Below are 7,285 nucleotides of genomic sequence, written 5' to 3'. Positions count from 1 at the left end.
GCTGGAGTGTAAACTAAATTTCATCACTAAACTGTCTTCTTCAGTTTGGGGCTTTTCTAATGCCTTTTTATTGCTATTTTTGGCTAACCGTGATGTGGGAGTGTTTTAAACAGTTGTAAAAGAAGTTATAAAATTGCCTCTTCAATTACTACCTTGTTGCACCAATGCCTTACAGAATAATTTTAAATAAAACTTCAATTGCTGCCTCCATTATTAAAGGAAACAATACTAGAAGCTGTTCACGTTACCTTCATAAACAAACAGTCACGCATGTACACACACTGTGTATGTGTAATAATTGGCATTGGAGACAGGTATTCTCTCAAAGTAATGTTCTTAGGTGTTTTAAGTAACAAAAGTACCTACCTATGTAAATAAGAACTAGGACAACTTTCTCTAATATATCACACAGTCTCATTTAATTCTGGTTTTCAGTCTCTAACGAAAATGGTTTAAATATAGAATATCAATCTTATTTAAATTACTCCAAAATACTCCATTTGGAACTGGAGAAAAGATATTTGCAACCGCAGGCCTAGAGCCCATTGCTACAAGATGATTACACCAAATAGATGAATAAACAGTTATCAGATGCAGCTAGAAGCAGCCCACCTTCTCCAAGGTTCCCTACATGGAGTTTTCCCCGGGTTGTTCCTTGGCATGGATCTCATGAGGGACTATGGGCCCTGTCGTTCTTCAGAGCAAGAAACGTTTACCCCTGTAAGTTTTTTGTTTTTGTTTCATTTTGTGCATACATGTGACTTAAGTGGTGCATGAGGTTCGTGCTGCCCACTCCGCACAGGGTTCAGTTTCAGCTGCTTATGCCACATGGCATAAGGCAAGTGGCAGAATACTTCTAATGTAAACCAGGAAATACAAAGCTAAATGTTTACTTTCCTGGCTTTTGTCTATCAGTAGTAGTCTACCATCATTTGTGTGGTTTTGTTTCCCTGTTTGTTAGGGGGTTTTTTTGTTTTTTTTTTTAAATGCATTGGAGGGCACTAGAGGGATTTTGAAGGAAGGTTATAAAACCCAGATTATTTTCCTGCCTTCGATATATATTTAAAGAGGCATCTTTGTACATATGTTTTTAAAAAATATTTGGTTCTAAAAGAATACATGTATACATATTTTAACACATAATTAAGAAATACAGTTGGTTTATAACCAAAATGATTTGACTTTTCTCTATGAGCAAAGGGAATACAGGTGCTCTCTTCTAGCAAGCTGCAAAAGCTTTGGTCTTAACAATTGGTATAGCAGCTATTTAACTGAATGTGTGTTTGCAACCTAATTAGTAATAATGTTGCTTCCAAAATATCATCCTGAATTTCCCTTGACTTACATGTTAGCTAAGCAGTGAAGTATCTAATTACTGCAACAATTCATTGTAAGTTATTCAGTGGCTGCATTGTGCCCTCTAAAATATGGGGTGTTTCATAGGAAGTGTTCTGATTATTCAGCGAGTGTATGCAATTTAAAAGGGGGTAAGACAACATAAGAAGGAATATACCAGACATTGCCTATGATCATGTCTGAGATAGTGGGCACACTAACAGTACTGAGTCAGCACTCATCAAGCCAGAGGACCTAAAATATACATACCCGAAAGGTCAGCATAGGCCACACTTGTACCCCACTCTCTCAAAAGGTTTTATGGCTTCTTGTGTACCCATGCTGTATTCCTTGATGTTCCAGCAAAACAAATTGGAACATCCCATGTTCTCAGAAACCAGACTTAACCAATTGGTTTAAGAGGAAAGGCTGATAGGAAAACGTTCTCACTTGTGTCTTTTTCTCTAGGGTCAGAGAAATGGGTACTCAGGAATAATACAAAATTGAATTACATATAACTATTTGGAGAATACTGTGCCTAAAGTTTATTTGCATAGTTTGCTTTATTATAGGCTAAACATATGCGTGTTTACAGTTATGTAAAAAAATAATTTGCAGTGTAAAGCTATATCATTTTTTCTCTTTCAAATTCAGTTTATTTAAATAAAAAATGTTTAGCAATCCAAATGTGTGTATGTGTATTCTTTTCAACTGGGAAACGAATGGAAATGTCACTTGCAGTTATTTGGAGTGGAAGATATTTTTATTTACGGCAGCTCTTCATGCTTCATTGTGTAACCTGTTCACTGTGTTAGGTATCCCCCTCTATTGGCTGATCCACAGAGGACTTTAGTCTACTACATCTGCCAGATAATGGAGCTAGTCCTTTAGCTCAAGTGGCAGAGGTTCATCCTATTAACATTGGAGATCCCAGGTTCAATTCTCAGTGAGGAATCATGACTTGTTAAAATTGCACTTGGGTAGTAAAGTGACGGATGGATTATCAAGGGGAAAATTTGAGGCTGAACATCAGCAAAATCTTTTTGAGTGAGATGCTGGATTATGGAGTAGTGCCTTAAAGGAGTCATTGGAAACCCCATTGCTTGGGCATTTTCAATTTAGCGCTGCAGAATTTAGCACAATTTACAAAGCACTGGAGTGTATATTGTAGGGAACAATCCTCCCGTTGGCATAGGTAATCTCTACACTGACGTGTTACAGCACAGCTGAGCTGCTGTAGCGTGTTAAGCATAGATGAGCCCTAGGATTTAAAAGTGTGATGTTAGATTTGAACTAAAGACAAAATTTCCCCTAGTTAACTTGACCAGTTTATCACATTCTAAAGTACAACTGCTTTTTCTGGGCTAGAGTATTAGAAGGTGTTAAATTGACTGAGCTAACTACTCTCATAGCTTGAGCTAACGTCAAACCTTTAAATCCTGGGCTAGACAAGGCATTCATCATTGCTGCCACTATCTTGCAGCTCTGGGAAAGGTTCTGTAGAAGGAGATTATTTTTATTTTTTTAGGAGGGATTTGAATGAGAGGGTGGGAGTGGTGTCCGCGGCCCTGGAGTAGAGGGCTGAGATGTAGGTTTTATTTTGTTCCTGTCACTGAATTGCTGTGTGGCTAAGGGCAGAGGGTGAAAGTGCTTGCAATAGTTTTTCCTCCATGCTACCTGACAGTGGTTTGAAAATTTGTTGGATCCTGAAACAAGTTTGAAAATGTACTGGCTAGCAAAACCCTAATGAATTGTGGGAGACTATGGACAGAATCATGAGTTTGACCTTAAGTCCCAGAATTCCACTCAGTTCCACTAGGTGTCCCACAATTCACTACGATAACACATTGAGCCTAGCAGAACATTGCACCTTGGGATCCCTGCCCAAAATGCTGTGTGCTTATTTTGAAAAAGAGCAGTGCTGCCTGGATGCTATGATTCACAGGGGAAGTAGCTTAAGCTGCTTTAGGCAAAGCAATGTAGCTATGCTCTTTTTGTTTCATTTGATCTATATAGTGATAGCAGCAGCAGCAACAACAACAGCAAAAATGTTGAAAACACTTTACCGGGTACACAAGGCTTAAGTCTCATTTTCTTCAGTGAAACCTGTAACTTCCTAAATAAAGTCTAAAAATGAGGTGTAGCCTCCTAAGTCACTAAGGTGTTTTTGAAAAATGTTACCAAGTGACTAGCTTCTGACTCTCAATCTCTCCATCTATGAAGTACAAATAACAATATTTTCCTAATAACAGCCTATTGTTTAATAGTGCCATGTAACTGCAAAGTATTAATGGCATTTAGTAGCAATTGTGGGAGTAGAACTCAGGGCTCCCTGTCTTCTAGGGCTATCATGCCATTGGTAAAATTTTCAAAAGCGTCTACATGATTTAGGAACCCAACCCATTTTAAAAGTTATTCAGTCATTTAGGAACCTAAATCCCATTGACTCAGTGAGATTTAGGCTCTGAGGTCACTGAGTGACTTTTGAAAATTAAACAGGCTCCTAAGTCATTTAGGTGCTTCTGAAAATGTTGCATCTGTTGGAGGGCACCTCTGCTAAAATTCACACAATTTTTTTGTTTTCACAGGTTTTGCTATGAATAATTGTCAATTCCCCATAACCTTTGCAAAAAGAGACAATTTAGGGCAGTGTGAAATATGCTAAATAATTAGTTGAAAATTTTGCATAGACTTGCATGAAAATTTTTGCTTAAATTATTGCCAGCTCAGCTATACTCTAGCAGGAGCGCCGCCAGGTTTTCTGCCCCCTACAGAGGCAGTGGAAGGTCCTGCCGCTGAAATACCGCCTGGGTCGCCGCCCCCCAAATTGTAGTGCCCTAGGCGATTCCCGGGGTTGCCTAATGGGTTGCGCCGGCCCTGTACTCTAGACCCCAATGCAAAAAGCCATGGGACAGACATACAGAACCCTGGTTCTATATAAAAAAATTCTCTATACAAAGTCTTAGCTCCAATATGCAAACAGGTTTTTAACTTCACAGAACCAGCCACCTCATAAACTCTTCCACCGTACTCTGGTAACCTGGAGGGAAGCCTCTTTCTCCTTAGGTCTGTTACTTCCTTACGTCCTAATTAACATCTTGTTGGCTGTCAGACATTATAATCACTAGCAAAAAATAACTGAGCATCTGTTCAGGAAAACAGCTATCAAATATTACATTGAACAACATAATTTTTATTCCCATGCTCCAAACAAGCTTTAGATGTTTATGTTCTAACAAGAGTAAGCCCCAGGTTTTGTAAGGCCCTGGGTGAAATAAAACAGTTGGCAGGAAACTATGTAGGTAGTAATGTAGGGACAGGACAATTTAGTAACTGGGCAAGGGATCTGGGGTTTGTCTGGTAGGGGAGAAGAAAAGCAGATGGAAGGGCATGGATTGCTGTGATACTAGAATATCCCTTTGTTCCTTTTTCAAAGTGAAATGGAGGCAGGTCAGAAGGGCATACTGGGGAAAGGATGCTGACAGATTATGACCCTACAAGTGAAGGGTTTTCTGTGACTTCACAACTGTCCCACACTGAAAGCCAGCCTTGCAGTTGCCCCATCTTGTTACAAAATAGTCTGTGCAGCTTTTTGCAAGTGAGGAAAATACATTATACCCGGGGCCGGCTCCAGGCACCAGCTTGGCAAGCAGGTTCCTGGGGCGGCCACTTCGGAGAGGGGCGGCACGTCCAGCTGTTCGGCGGCAATTCGGCGGACGGTCCCTCACTCCTGCTCGGAGCAAAGCACCTCCCGCCGAATTGCTGCCGCAGATCGCGATCGTGATCGTGGCTTTTTTTTGTTTGTTTGGCTGCTTGGGGTGGCCAAAACCCTGGAGCCGGCCCTGATTATACCAGCTAGAGATTCCCGTGCTAGTGTATATAGTAAAATTAAACCACTTGTAACCCATCTGCCTAATAGGAAGGTATCTCTTTGAACGACCCATCGTGGGGAGGTAGGAGTGAGTTGTGTCTGGGTCCTTGTTGCTAGGCTGAATCTTCCAGAAGCTTCTGGAATTGGGTGTGGTAGTTTTGGGTATGCTCCAATAGGTTCTCCTGTTGTGGGGGTCAGACTCCATGAGGGTAAGCAGTCAGGGCAGGGGCAGCTGCTTTGCAGGGGGCGGTGTGCCCCGTGTGAGTTGGGAGAAGCTAGGGTGACCAGATGTCCCGATTTTATCGGGACGGTCCCGATATTTGCTTGTTTGTCCCACATCCCGACCGATGTTCTGTCGGGACACTGGACAAACAAGCAATTTTGCCCTCCGCTCAGGTGCACAGGCAGAGCCCGGAGGGGCTCGCGCCCGCCCCGACTCCACCCCCTCCTTCCCCCATTGGATCCTTCCCCAAATCCCCACCCTGGCCCCGCCCCCTCACTGCCCCATTGGATCCCTCCCCAAATCCCTGCCCTGGCCCCGCCTCTTTCCCAAGCACGCCGCATTTCTCCTCCCTCCCAGGCTTGCGTTGATCAGCTGTATGGCGGCGCAAGCGCTGGAGGGAGAGGATGACACCAGTGTGCGTGGCGCGGCCATGAAGAAGGTAGGGCCAGGGCGGGGATTTGGGGAGGACACAATTGCTTGTTTGTCCAGCATTCCGAGCCGCGTGAAGGGGCTGCTAATAGGGAGTTTCGCAAGGGAGTCTGGAAGGGGAGAGGGAAGGGGGCGAGGGTCCCTTGCCGGTTCTATCTGTTTTCCCTTTATTCCCCTTAAAACTTATAAACCAACTACATTCAAAACTTCTTGCTTAAACAACCCTTTCAGCGGACAGGGGGCTGCAGACGGGAGTTTGAGAGGGAGTTTGACAGAGGGAGGCTTACGATGGTTAGGAAGACCCGCAACACCTGTGCCAGCACTGCTTCTGTCTCCTTCACCTGTGCCTGTAGCCAGACAGAGCATCTGAGCATGGATGCTTCTACCCAGATCCTGGTGTGGTTTTGCAGAGACTGTAACTTGCAATTTCCACTTACTGATATCCAGGCTGGGGGGACCATCCAATGTGAAAGGTGCCTGCTGGTGGAATCTCTCAGGCAGCAGGTGGAGAGCTACAGGAGAAGGTGGCTAGGTTAAGGAGCATCTGAATCCACGAGCAATTCCTGGACAGTGTCCATGTGGAGACAGCTGAGGTAGCTGTCCCAGTACACAGGACTGCTGATACACCACTCGTGGAGGAGGAGATGGCTCAGGGTGGACACTGGTAGCTGGTTACTTCTGGCAGCAGGCAGTGCTCCACCCCTGCTCCGAACCCGCCCGCCATGGTAATAGGTAACCGTTATGCTCTTCTTGATACAGGAGAGAAGGAATCACCCCCTACAGTAAAGGAGGAGAAGTCTTGTACCCCTAAGTCTGGGAGGTCTGCTGCCACCACTGCGAATAGGAAACGTAGGGTAGTGTTGGTCAGAGACTCTCTGCTGAGGAGGACGGAGGCACCCATCTGTCGCCCTGACATTTCATCTCGGGAGGTATGCTGCCTGCCGGGAGCCCGTATCCAAAATGTTACGGAGGCATTGTCAAGGATTATCCAGCCCTCTGACTACTACCCCATGCTACTCATCCATGTGGGCACAAATGATACTGCGTGGTGTGACACTGAGCGGATCAAGAGTGACTACAGGGCTCTGGGAGTACGGGTGAAGGAGTTGGGAGTGCAGGTGGTATTCTCTTCGATTCTTCCTGTCAAAGTTAGGGGCCCGGGCAGAGACAGATGCATCATGGAGGTGAATGCCTGGCTGCGAAGATGGTGTCGTCAGGAGAGATTTGGCTTCCTCGACCACGGGATGCTATTCGAGGAAGGACTGCTAGGCAGAGATGGCGTTCACCTTTCGAGGTGGGGAAAGACCCTATTTGGACACAGACTGGCTAACCTAGTGAGGAGGGCTTTAAACTAGGTTCGACGGGGACAGGTGAGCAAAGCCCACAGGTAAGTGGGGAACATGGAGACCTGGGAGATGGGTCGGAAA

This window comes from Trachemys scripta, chromosome 2 (genome assembly GCF_013100865.1).
Source record: "Trachemys scripta elegans isolate TJP31775 chromosome 2, CAS_Tse_1.0, whole genome shotgun sequence".
Lineage (NCBI taxonomy): Eukaryota > Metazoa > Chordata > Testudines > Emydidae > Trachemys > Trachemys scripta.
Note: the sequence above shows the minus strand (reverse complement) of the source record.